The sequence below is a fragment of the Gossypium raimondii genome, chromosome 7, assembly GCF_025698545.1.
Source record: "Gossypium raimondii isolate GPD5lz chromosome 7, ASM2569854v1, whole genome shotgun sequence".
Lineage (NCBI taxonomy): Eukaryota > Viridiplantae > Streptophyta > Magnoliopsida > Malvales > Malvaceae > Gossypium > Gossypium raimondii.
The window spans coordinates 17,236,006-17,250,479 of NC_068571.1; the positions used below are offsets into that span (position 1 = coordinate 17,236,006).

Consider the following 14,474-nt stretch of genomic DNA (forward strand, 5'->3'; position numbering starts at 1 on the left):
TTCATTACTTTATCAACCGATAATAACTACATCCTAGTTTTGTCACAATAAGATTTATTCGATGATAAATCTCAATTAACTGACTTGACACTGATAAAGATCTCTAAAAGATCCTTTACATCGGTGATGCTCAAAACTAGTCTCCATATGTTTTATCCTCTTCTTCGTCTTAGAGTCTTATCTCATATTTAATATAATAGTGCAACACTTCAAATTTCTAGTTTAGTAAATGGTACTAGGAACATATATAGTGAAATTTTGATGAAATTGAAAACAAGCTTACTAATTGAGTTTTCTTTAAGGAATTAATAAGGTAAAGAGGAAAAGAAATTAGTAAGGATAAATGTGACTTTGAAACTTCAAAAAAATGATTAAACTAATAATTGGAGAGAGAGAATATAGAGATTAAAGTGTAAATGAACTACTACATAAAAAAGTGGATTAAAAAATATTACCAAAGAGACATGGAAATTATATTGGTACATGGAAATTGAAACTTAAGGTATAGGTTAAGTTGAATAAAAGTAAAAAGTAGGACTAAAGTACAATATTCTCGTAAATAGATTTTTATGGTAAACTTAACGTGAGAACTTTTAAGTGTTATTTTGGACTTTTCACAAGAATTATAATAAAATTTTGAATTTATAAATAGGTGAAAAGAGAATAAATTGTATAAAATTGTAATTCCATATCATTCCTATCATTTTTGATAGGATAATGACAAATCATATTTTCCCCTGAAAAAAAATTCAAATCCAACTAAAATGCTAAAAATCAAGAGGAAAAATATGATTTGTTATTTTCTTATTAAAAAGGATAGAGATAATGTACAATCACAGTTTCATGCAATCTTTTCTTAGTTAAAAATGTGAGTATTGTTGATAAGGATTAGGGGTTTAAAACAAAGACAATTTTTAGGCCACATAATTTTGAGTTTGAATTTGACTATTGTTTTGTAATAAAATAAAAGAAGAAAATTGTGTGGTTTTTCTCATCTCCCTCTTCCATTGTGCCGTCCACCAAAGCAAGAGAAAAGAATTTATCTCTTGCAAATATGACTCTTGTCAATCAAAGCACAAATTTCATCGTAGTTTGATTTTCCCCCTAAAATAAAGTAGAAAATATATTTCTAAGCTTGCTTCCATAATCATCTTCTCCATTTAAATCTAGAATTTAAAGCGGATAGTGAAAGAAAGCTTCAAGTAAGGTAAGAAATTAAAATTTCGTCATCTTGATGGTTTTACTTGAGGTTTTGGTGTATTGGAATTTTTTGAGCATTTTTGTAATAATTTTATGTTACATTCTTGTGATGAGTAAGAGAAATTAGTGGACAAGAGAACTCCAAGTCAAGGAAAAAAAAAAGAGATTTATGTGTCAATTCTATTCATCCACGAAGAGATCAGTAATTATAATTTTCAAAATTTTTTAAATGAGTATGATTATGAGGTTTTAAAAATAACTAGTTTAATTGAATATATGTATTAAGATTTAAAAGTTATTGCTTAAAGTGTTGAAATATTTAATAAAATATATAGCGGTGATAATAATAAGCCTTAACTTCACTTAGATGAAAATAAGATATGAAGGTACTTTCAAAACTTTAACAACACATTAGTATTGATGAAAAGAAGTAAAATACAATGAGCAAATTTTAACGAAACAAAATAACGGTAAAATGGAAATTGAAGCAATAGAAAAGAGAAATCTATTATATAATATTTTAATTTGAATATTGAGTATGATGTTTAATGAGAATTTGTCAATTGATGGCATTGTTGAAAGTTCTTAAACTTTTCCTAATAAATAATTAAGTTCTTAGGCATGGTTCAATTGAGTGATTAATGTTAAAATTATAATTAATTAAATTTTACCATAAATTTAATGGTCAATTGTTATAAAGTAATAACAACCAATTTTTAGGTGTTTTCGTAATGACGTCGGGACTCGACATGTAGCGAAACTTGGTATCTTATATTTAAAATCATTAAAAATTTTAAAAATAATTAATACAAAATTATAAAAATATTTTTAAAAATTACAAAAAATAAAAATATTAAAGTGAAAAAATTATAAAATATAGAAAATTATAATATTCAATATAAATGATAATAAATTTAAAATTATTAAAAAATACAGAAAATATTAAAAATTATTAACATAATAAATAATTATATAAATTATGAAAAGTAAAATAATTGTAAAATTTATGAAAATGTTTAAGATATAGAAAAATATTATAAATATTATAAAAATACAGAAAAGCGCAAAAATATAAAAAAATTAAAGAAAATTATTCAAAAATAATATAAAATTACACAAATATAAAACTATAAGAAATGTTTACAATTTTATATACAATCTTGATTGTCACTTGCCTTTTTAACCCATTTCCCCACCTTAATTTACATTTCAAAACACTCCCCTATCATTGACGATGCACAAAGGGGTGCAAACTTTAGAAAGATCTATGGTGGAAGAGCACAACGAGTAGCTTCACGGATCAAATAAATATTTTATAATTTTTAATAGGTGTTGTAGTGTTTACAATGGTTAGTGTACAAATGAAAAAAGTTTGTTTTCTTTGTAATTTTCATATATTTTAATTTATTTTGTAATTTTATGCTTCTTATAATATTTTTAAAAATTTTATCAACTCTATCAATTTTAATATTTTTCTATATTTAAAAATTTTAAATTTTTATATCTTTTGTAATTTATATTTTTATAATATAAAATTTTTAATATTTTCTTTCAATTTTAAATTATTTTTACAATTTATATATTTTTCAGTTATAATATTTTTTTATAAATTTCTATATTTTATACCTTTTACACTTCAATATTTTTTAAAAATTTTAATTTTTATATAGTTTTATGATTTTCTATATTTTTATAATTTTTAATGATTTTAAATATAAAATATCAATTTTCGTCATATGGCACAATCCTAGCGCGCGTCGTGGCAAAAGCATCCAGAAAAAACGGTTGTCATTAACTTGTAAAAATTGTCCGTTAACTTAAACGATTAAAGGGCTTCGTTGATTGTAATTTGAAAGTTTAAGGGTTCTAACCTGCCATAATTTGATACGTCAAATTAGGCTCTTTAATACACTTGAGGAGCTTATTCTCAAGCAATTTAAGTGTCTTTTATATGTTTTTTTTTGTCAATTTTTAGTTTTGTTGTTAATAAATTATTTTTATTAGTTTTAAGTCATTTTTGAGACCCAAATTGGTCAATTGTGCCATAGGGAACCTAACAAATTAATTGAGTATTGTATGGAGTCAAAGGTGACCCAACCGTGAAGAAAATATCACCTAGAAGGGGGTATCGCGATATCAAAGTATGGAAGTCGTGATAACCCTGACAATGCTGAAATGAGGAGAACAGAGACCATCTATAGTGGTATTGCGATACTGGGCCATGGGTATCGCGATACCGAGGCCCCCAAACTTCCAATCCTTGGGGTATTTTTGGAAAATTTAAAAATAAAAACGAAAAATATTTTTGGAATTTTTTTATTTTTTTTTGAAAAAGGCATAAAAACTGAAAGAAACACATAAACAAACATTAAAAAAAATAAGAACACATAAAACTTATGTGCACCCTCACACTCAGACTACACATTGTCCCCAATGTGTACAAAATAAAGGTTAGGAGGTTACATGACTTACCTAGAATGGAACATCAGACTAGTTCGAGTGTCCATCTCCTCGTTGAAGCCCTAATTGTTGTGTAATCTTCTAGGGTGATTCACTGCACATAAAAAAAAGAAGAAGAAAGAAACAAATAAAGACAAACCAACACAAATTAAAATTTTCCAAAAACTAAAAGTATTCAATAGTTTACATGTCGTATTAGAAAGTAAATAAAATTGTCCACTTGGTCTTGCAACATCTTTCCCTTTGCCGCGCACAATGAGTTTTGGGGGTCGCATCCGGGCTTGGTCGGTAGGCTCTCAAAAGACAGGTCCTCCTCTTGGTTGCCTTACAGCTGCAAATGCATTCTCAACGTTCCTTTGGTAAGAGGTGAAGTCGTCATCCTCTGTGGCCTCATCATCTATTTCTTCCTCATCCTCCTCCTATGGCTCGATCGCGTCTTCCTTACCCTCGGACAAGTCACTCGACCATTTGGACCATTATATACTTTGTCCTCCTAGGCTCTTCACAAACATGTCCATGCCTATTTTCATGGATTTTAAGAGTCTTACATTATATAGCACACCGTGGCCTAGCATATGCTCCCATTGTGCAGGCTCATTGGTCTTCTTCAACTAAGCCTTCATGGATTTCTTCGGTGGGGGTGGAGGCATCTCCATCATTTGTTTTCACCTTTGATTCTATTCTTGTATTTTCTTTCTATAAAGCTCTTGGAATTGATGCATGAGGGTGTCTTCAATAATAATACTGGTGGTGGGACGATGAAATTATTTTATAGATCCCATCACCACTCTAGCACAACGACATAAATCGGTGATTAAATGAAGGAAATATATCCCAACCTTGATGCCAGATATACATTTATGGATCTCTTTATGAACCCACTTCCCAAGGCTAACTCGTTTACATTGCAAAATACAATACAACGAAGTAGCTTGGAAAACATTAACAATATTAGTGTTGAGTAATGGTGAGATTTAAGTATAAATGAATTACATCAACATCTTAGCAGTGGGAAACATTATAGCTTGCTTAAAAGATAGTGGGTAATTATTATACCCCTCTCATTTCCATTCCCCATCTCCTCTGTTAAAAATAATAAAATGGCGTCCATATCAACATTTTCAAAGTTGTTCAAATCCATGGCTTGTAGATCATTAGTCTCATAATAAGGGATGCCATAATATTCACTAGTGGCTCTAGGGGATAGATCAACCTTCTTGTGTCGAACATGCACCTTATTTTTCTTAGAAAATATAAGATTGGAGTAAAACCCCAAAACTACCAGAATTACGGCAGGTGTAGTCGACACCATCGCAAGGTTCATCCAACGATGGAAACAGACTAAGTCCCAAACGTCCTCGCAATCAAAGACCGAGGGGTCGAAGCCTCTTTCAAGGATAAAAGTTCATCTTTGAATGTTTGAGAAAAAAGCCTCGACCTCTTTTGACTTAAATTTATCCTAGACATACTCTAGTGACAGAAGTGGTTCGGGTTGGGACTTAGCTCACTTTTTAGTCTTAGGGGGCATGTTTATCGATTCTCAACAAGCTAACTATAATATAGAGGCTATCTTGTATTCACAACCAATCAACACTAAAACTCTAGTAAAGCAACAAAAATAATAACAAAAGCAATAATATAAAATGCAAGGAAAAAGAGAACTAGGACACTTAAATTGTGTTATAGGCGTGTTGATAAAATCAACAGAGTTTCGTGTTTCCCAACCAAAAGAGTGTAAAACCTGCAAAAGAAGAAATAAACAAGAAAAATAAAGTAACAAGAAGAAGGATTTCAAAGAAATATGAGAAGATTCGAAAGAGAGATTGAGAGAAAATAGAGAGTGGGAAGAGTTTATAGGGATTTAAGAATAAAAATTTGGGGGAAAATGAGAAGAATGGAAGGTTTTGGGGTGTTTGAAGGCTTTTTTAAGCCTCCAAAACACATGGGTCGCAATATCTGAAATCGGGTATCGCATAACCCAACTTGGATATCAGGATACCCAGGGTTGGAATTGCGATATTCCCTATTTTTAGACCCCTCTAATTCGATTTTGTTTGAGGTATCGTGATACTGAGGGTTGGGTATCGCGATGCCACTGTGTGAAACAAAAAATAACTTTTGAAATTCCAAGGGTATTAGGATATCAGGGGTCCGATATTGCGATACCTAAAAGATATTTGGTCCCTCCCAAAACTGTCTAGGAAATCACGATATCCCCTTTTGGATATTGTGATTCCACTGAACTCATCCCAAAAACACTACAAAATCATCAATTTCCCTCTCAATCCTCAAAAATCCTACCTAACAAGTTTAAAACTAAACTAACACAAATTAAAATTCTAATATAAATGCAGAAAATAAATGCAGTCCATGCTCAAAACATCTAATTATTTTCAAATCCTTGTTCATTCGCCACAAGCGACGAGTTAAAAATTCAACTTCGGGCGGTTGGTCACATGACCGAAATGGTGTTTCACCAGTGTCATCAACACTCGAACATGTCTTTTGTTCAGCGCGCGCACAAGTCCTCTTAAGAGTCGTATCTTATTTCTTATCCTTGTTCATTTCCTGATCCTTTTGTGTGGCCCATGAACACCTGAAAAATACACGATCCATGAAAGTTGCAAATTCGGTAGTATGATAATCTTTCGTCTCAATCACTTGGAACTTATACACTTGTGATGGTTGTACTTTCTTAGACCTATACTCGAGCTTGACACAGTTGAAAACTTCAATTTCTCATTTGATATCCATAATCAATTCACCCCGTCCTACGTCTATGGTGGCCTTAGATGAGTCTAAGAAAGGTTTCCCTAAGAGTAATAGAATTTCTAAATCCTCCTCAAAGTCAAGCATGATGAAAACAACTGGAAAAATGAATTGTCTAACCTTCACTAACACATCTTCAAGGAATCCCTTGGGGCATACTAAAGATTAGTTAACTAATTGCAAGGTAAATTTCGTTTCCTTAAGCTCTTCCAAACCTAACCTCCTATAAGTTGACAATAACATGATGTTGATCCTGGCTCCTAGGTCACACAGGACCTTCTCGAAACTTACTCTTCCTCTCTCAGTGAATATGGTAAAGCTACCGGGATCCTTTAGTTTGGGAGGAACTCTCCTAGACACTACCACACTACATTCTTCGCTAAGTACAATTTGCTCTCTTCTCCTTATTTTCCACTGACGAGGCATTATTTCCCTAAGGAACTTAGCACATTTGGGCATCTTTTCAAGAAGTTCTAACAAAGGGAGATTCACATTAAAGGCTTTAAACATCTTTAGAAAGTCTATAAAATCCTTATCATCTCTTTTCTTCTTCTCCACTAAATGGCTCGGAAAGGATACGAGTTTTGGGCTAGGTGGTAGTGATGGAATATGTCTATCATCGGTTTTGGCTTGTGTAGGTTCACTCTCGAGTTTTTCCTTCTCAGCTACCCCTTCTCCAACATTAGGATTGTGGGTGCTCTCGTACTTCTCACCTCCTTCTTTCTCCCCACAATTTGGTCAGATAGGTTCCTTAACCACAATCCCATATTTAAGGGTGATTTCCTTCATATGCTCATTTCCTTCTCTCTTTGGATTAGGTTCGGTACTATTAGGTATGCTAGAGGTTAAATTTTTTTCAATAGCTGCAAAAATTGGTTCAATTGACTCCGAATTTGGGTCACATCGGCTTGCACTACATGCAAACCTTCCTCTAATTTACTCACCTTAATCGACAATAGAGGGTGGCTTCTTTCTTGGTCTTGGGGTGCTTTAAAAGGTAATGGAGGTTGGTATGGTGCATTGCGTTTTAGAGGGTTAGCGTTTTGGTTACTTTGATGTGAAGGTCCCACTTGGTTCCCTCCCCACCTAAGGTTAGGATGATCTCACTATTGGGGGTTATAAGTGTTGGAGTAAGAGTTATATCCTCTACTCCCTACATAATTAGCCTCCATATGGTTGCTCTCATCATCCTGCCCTACATTAAAATTGGTTAGATTGGTTTGGTTTTAGACTTATGACTTGGTCGCATTTGTCTCCAATTAATTAATCCTCTCGAGGACTTGTTTATACTTATTCTCGCTAGTGACAGCGTTTGTTGCCACTTTTTTGGCTCGATATGTGAACTGCTTAGCCGACCACATGTAAGATTTCATTGCCATATCCTCGATGAGTTGACAAGCCTAGGTGTAAGTCATTGACATGAATGCTCTAGCGGATACTCCGCCAAGACTAGAGCATAAATTCCCATCAAGTCCATTATAGAAGACTTGAAGTTGCAGCCAATCTTGTAAACCATGGTATGGAAACTTGCGCAACATCAATTTGAAGTGCTCCCAAGCCTCGTATAATGACCTTCCAATTGTCAAAAATTTGTAATGTCCATCCAAAGTTTTATCGTCTTTCTTGGTGGAAAATATTTTGCCAAAAATTTGTTCACTAACTTATCCCAAGTGTTGATTGAATCTACCGGCTGTGAATCTAACCACATAAAAGCATCACCAGTAATAGATAAAAGGAATAGCTGAAGATGGATAACATCATCGAATACTCCATTATACTTGAAAGTATCACAAATAGTTACAAATTGCTTAAGGTGTTGATTTGGATCCTCATTCATTGACTTTCGAAATTGAAGCTTCGACTGTATAATTTGGATAATTTTCGGTTTAATTTAGAAGTTGTTAGCATTAATAGCCGGACGATTAATTCTACCTAGAACAATGTCTAAGTTAGGCATCGCATAGTTGCACAAAGTTTTTTGCTCCATCGTTAGTTGTGGTGGTTGTCGAATTTCTTCTTATGGATTTTCAATGGGTTGCTCTCTTGGTTGTTGTGCCCTTCTAGCATGTTCATTTTCGGCTCAAATGGCATGACACTATTACCGGTTCGTGTCTTACAATGTTCCTACAAGCACGAGAGATTGAAGAAGGTTAATTAAAATTTAAATAACAGAAAAATAAATAGAAAATAAAGCCGTATCTATAAATCCTACTTTGACTACTTATCTCTACCTAAAAATGTACACTAAAAATTACTCAATCTTACACCGTCTTTCGCGACAACGATGCCAACAGCTTGACCAACTGGACGCGTGCACATTAAAACAACTAATTTATGAAACAATTTTTAAAGTATGATTTTACTGCAAGCATACAAGTCAGTTGTAATATTTATAATGTTACAATGAAACATCGAAGTATTCCAAGGATCGAACCCAAAGGAAGAAGCAGTTGAGCAATAACTAGCATACACAATAGAGGACAAGTGGCTACTAATACGATTTTATATTACGGTGATTCATAAAAGACAAGTTTGCTAGAAAATTAAATATTCTATTCTAGAGACTAAATTGCAAGAAATTAAACTAGATGGACTATCTATTAAATGACTAATAGGGGTTGGTTGACTTCGATGTGGTTCACCAAATCTCGGACTCGGGACATAAATCGCGTAATTACCAAGTGGCTTCGTTTTATCTTCCGATCTTAATTTTACTGACTTAAACGAATTAAGTCAGGTTTATCTTCTGATCTCACCGGTTAATCGGGACTAATGAATGGATGCGCGATAAGATTACCTTTCGGTCTCACTTTATCTTAATATTCCCTTAGGGGCGTCACAACCTAAGTTCTTAGTTCTATTCAAATTACTCCAATTTGTTACGATTTGTCCTTTGTTCAAAGATTTTAGTTTATCCACATCTCCATCAACCAACCTCATTGAGGATTTAGCTACACATGCTCAAAGTCAAGAAAATAAACATAACAATAGAAAACAAAGTAGCCATGAAAGTAAAGCTTAAGAAAAATGTGAAAGTTGAGATTTTTATGCAAGAAAACTCAAATAACATGAAACCAAAAGAATTTAATGAAGAAATATAAAATAAGAAACATAAAAGAACAAGCTTTAATAGATTTGAAGTAAAATAAACTGAAATACATTAAAATAAAGCTTAAAGAGTCTTGAAAGCAAGGTAAATGAATTGGAAATGTAAATAAACCTTAGCTATAGTATTAACTAACTTAACTAATATAAAGAACATCAAGAACAAGAAGTAAATGTAGAAAATAAACTCTAATCTAAGGTAGAATAAGAGAAAAGTAAAAACCCTAGAAAAGTGCGAGAAAAACTAAAGAAAACCTAGAGAAAACTAAACCTAAAACTAGCTAAAATGTGTCTCTTTCCTCAACAATTTTTGGCTATTTTGAATGGTGTTTTGATGACTTTTTGATGCCAAATTTCCCCTAGACGGGCCTTATGTGATTGGTGGGTCGAGTAGACAAAGATGATATAACGATACCTAGAAAAGGATATCACGATATCTCGGGTAATATTGAACTTGGGGTCTTCCTTGAGAGGTGGGATATCACGATACCCAAAGAGGATGTCGTGATACTAATTAATTGTCTCCTTGGTTTCCTATACTACTGGAGGTATCACGATACTATTGCCCTAAATGTCGTTCTCACTTGTTTTCGACCTCTTAGATGTCCCTAGATCACTCAAACACTCGTTAGACCTCCCAATGGCACTATCGACGAATTTGGGTAAAAAAAAGACAAAAATGAGAGATTTTCACTTATTACTTGAACAATATAAAAATACAAAAATAACGAAAAACTAAGCTAAAAAATCTATTTTGCTTGAGAAAAAGCTCCTTAAGTGTATCGAAAAAGCCTAATTTTCCACATCAATTTGTGGTAGATTAGTAGGATTCTATTTTAATGAATCTGTAACTATCATATGGTTGTTTTAAGAAAGATTTATTGTTCTTTGTAATATTTTATGTTTAAGTACCATATTTGTTTCTTGAGTTTTAGTCTTTAAATGTAATTACAAAGAGTATCTTTTAAATAAGAGGTTACCTAATGCAGTTTGGTGAATTTGACTAAATGTTTTGTGTGATAACACCAATGATCCGGATCCGGTGACTCGAGTCGGGTTAAGGGTGTTACATCTGTTCTCACAATTATTAATGCATATCAGAATTCTTCTTAACTTTATTCTTGATCTATTATTTATGCTTGCATTTTTTAATCAAGTTTATAATGTTTATTAGATCCAAGGGGAATTAATCCTTTTATGTGATACTAATGAGTGGACGTGGATTTGAGTTAAAAAGGGCATGAAAAGGTCTGTATATTTTTGTGTTTCCACACCCTCAAACTTAATTCATTGTTCGTCCCGAGTAATGCACAAATTGAAAAGAATATTTTGTAAACACCTTTGAAAATTTTCTTTAGAAAACATTCTTCCCATAATTATGAAGTTAGTATACTTATGCTCAAGAACATAAATTTTGAGATTTATGCTGCTTAAGTATACATATCGTTCAAATTAATCTCAATTATTATTATGATAGAAAAAATAGACTAAATGCTTTCTCAATAAAGATATGTTAAATCCCTACCAATTTGATTTTATCTTATTTAAGATTAGCTACAATCTTTAAGTTTAATTTATGCCTTCATATGTTAAACATAGCAATTTCTCTCCACTAATGTGGGTAGCACAAAAATTTGAATTAGTAGGTCTTTTAAATAGGTTGTAGCGTGGCTAGGCTAGGGGTAGGTAAAAGATAGATGAATTTAGGCTAAAAACCCTAGACTCAGCTTGCATCGAACCTTCGGAATAATGAACTTTAATACACCAACTCATTTTTCTTTTACCTTCTCTTATGTACATCTATTTCTTTCGAGTACATATGCTTTTTTTTTGAGAATTTGATACTTCTTTTCAACTCCCCCAAACTTATTTTCAAAGAATATTATGAATAGACTGAGTCTAGTGTTTGGGATAATTTAAAGATAATTATGAGAGAAGTGATGGCTAATTATTGCAAAGGTTCAAATAAAATTAGGCTATATAGTCTCAAAGTTGGGTTTCAAGGGGTAAATATTCATCAAGGTTGGCTTAAAAGGCTCAAATAGTCCAAAAAAAGTTTGCCTAAATTATTTTCAACAGTCCATGCTTCCTAGGATTTTGCCTCAAGAAATTACTAAGTCAATTCTAGAGACTTAAACTGTCATGCATGCTTAACTTTCCTAAGAAACTAAAAAATTTATGGTATGATTTTCATACTTTATTAAGAGTACATTTATGTCATAATTAAGCTAACATAACAATTATTGAGATAATAGAACTTTATTCATACTGAAGTTTAGCATACTTCACAAAATTTCAAATTTTTGAACAAAATATAACCTAACCATAATTAAAAGAAAATTTTATTCTGAGAGGAGATAATTTCAATTTTTTAATCCCCCTACTTAAGATGAACAATGTCCTATTTGTTAGAAGTGAATATACTATACACTAGGTAGTATTCTAGAAAAGATGAGGTGAGTCAATTTGACTGCTTAAGTACCAAGCTCTCTCTAGACCCAATCCTAGACATATACATATCTATTGCCACACTTCTTATTTTGTAACTTGTTCATTTTTATTTATGATTTTCACCTTTTATTTTATTATGCGAGAAAAAAAATCCTAATAGGACCTAATCCTAAAAACATTAAATATCGTAGGAAAGAAACTAATATAAAGTAAAGATCCCCCTTTCTTATTTATTTGCAGATCCCTCAGAATTTGACTCATCTTTTACTCCATCGTCTTTGTTTTTGCATGAATCGCTTTGTACCCTCTTCGATATTAGACTCCATGGTTCAAATATAAAATCTAGAAACTCAGGCACAAAAATAAATGGGTCATGAAATATTTTCGTAAAAACGATTGTCATTGAGTCATCCCATATTTTTGAATATCTCCAGTAAGCTTGTTGTTGCCACTGCATATGTTGAATTATGTCCATCAACTTTGATAGCTCATCACGAAGATCTAGCTTAGGTGATTGAGTTTTGAATGTTGAGGCCGCCATGTCAGGTTCGGTTATTGGTTCAATTTGTTCTGCCTTATCAAGGATTTCAACCGACTGCATTGGTTCGATCTCTATGGGATCTTCTTCTTCTTTTTCGGGATCCTCGTTCAATTCAACTTGTTGCTGTAGAACAGAATCTCCGGCTATTCGATAGAGGTCCCAATATGTGATTGTGCCTTGGCTATATCCTGTATTCTTTACGTTTGCAAGAATTTTAGCTTTCAAGCACAAATTTGTTATCGTAAAGGGAAAGTATGCTGGGCCAAAACGTCTAGCGGCATAATTTCGCATTTCTCTCAGAATGATTTTTCTCACATCAATGGTTTTTTTCGTTAATATTGAGTATAACAAGACCATTCGCTTTAATGAAATTGTAGTCCCATGTGAAATTGGCATAAGGCTGAATTGAATGAATTAGAATCATACCTTCGTTAATGGTGTCAAATATTCTCTACGACAAGTATGAGTTCCATGCTTTGACACAATCTATTTAGAACTCAGAATTGTAAGTTCCTCTAGAATTTCTTGCAATTTTTCAGCCTCAATATTTCTCATCAAAGAAGAATATTCGTCATCTTCAAAATCAGGTAATTCAAAGAATTCATTGATAGTGTTTGAGCTTATTGGCATCTTGATTCCTCGGATAGAAACTTCCGTTAGTTCACTTGAGGTTAAATTCGCATAAAATTCATGAACTAACTCTTCATCTGCACTCAGTCTTTTCTCACAAAACAACTCCAACTGAGGGCTTCAACAATTTGTCGAATGTGCGCCATGAAATCGATATAGTTGCTTTATTTCAGTGTAAAGCCTTTTTCTGGGAGCATTTGCTGATTTTTGAAGATGATGTCGTATCTCGCTTTGGCTTCTTCATAGTGAAATTTGTTTTGTGATTCTTCAATTGGGACAGAGACACGAATTCTTTTGCGATGCATGATTAACCTGAACATAAGATAGAAACAATTATTTTATCAAAAATTTAATTAACTTAAAATTTTAACAATTCATGAAAATTGAAAGGGTAAAGAATTAATTTAAAATTTAAGAGGGAGAAATTTCTTACAACCTTTCTGTAAAGAAAAATAAAAACCTAATAATAAAAATTAAATTGGGAATTTTGAATGAGGGTTGGTTGGAAGGTGCTCGTGATAATGGTAACGGTAAATTTTAATGGTGATATGGTGTAAGGGTGATATGGGCTTTGATTTTTATGGCTAAAGTGCGCACGACACAAGGGCAGCAGCTAGGATAGGAAATAGTAGCTGCTTGGGTGGTGGAAGCAGGTGCGTGAGCAGCTTGGGAGCTGGGGCCAGCAATGACGTGTGGAGCTGTAGCTTTGTGCGTCGGCTAGAGCAGCAGGCTGGGCAGGTGGCAGCAACAGCGTGCGGGAGCTGGTGCGGGCGCTGCTGGGCGTGTGAGCGGTGGAAGGGAACAACAGAGTGACGTAGCTGCTTGGTTGGATGTAGGAGGCAGGCGCGTTGGTTGGGATAGTAGGCAGCAGTAGTGTGTTGTGGCTGGTGGTCAAGAGCTACGGCATTAGGTGCGTTTGGATGCTAAGGCCTACGGTGGGAAGGGTGTATGGAAAAATTGGTTTGATGAATGGTGAGTTATGTGAATAATGGATGAAGGAGGTGATATTTAAAGTGATAGATGGAAGGAGTTCAACTAGAATTTTAAGAACAAAATAATGCTAAATTACTATAAGTCCTAATGTCATATAAATTTAATAACAATTAATAAATAATATAATGTATATTAATATATTAATTGCTATTACTTTATTTATTAAAATAAATTTTTTAATTAAAATATGATAAAATTTAAACTAATTCTAATTCTATACAAAGTTGATAATAATTAATATACATTATAATAAATATAAGATATTATCATCCTTATTTATTAAATAAAAATAAAATAAAAATTAAACATTTTAGTTGTTTAAAAA

General features: G+C 32.7%; 1 long non-coding RNA gene across 1 annotated transcript; it reads left to right on the forward strand.

Moving 5' to 3' along the window:
* Nucleotides 1–1,015: 1,015 nt before the first annotated feature.
* Nucleotides 1,016–12,840, forward strand: LOC128042366 (uncharacterized). The gene is made up of 2 exons (XR_008197664.1): nt 1,016–1,207; nt 10,709–12,840. It is a non-coding gene; the product is annotated as an uncharacterized LOC128042366 (long non-coding RNA).
* The last annotated feature ends 1,634 nt before the right edge of the window (nt 12,841–14,474 follow it).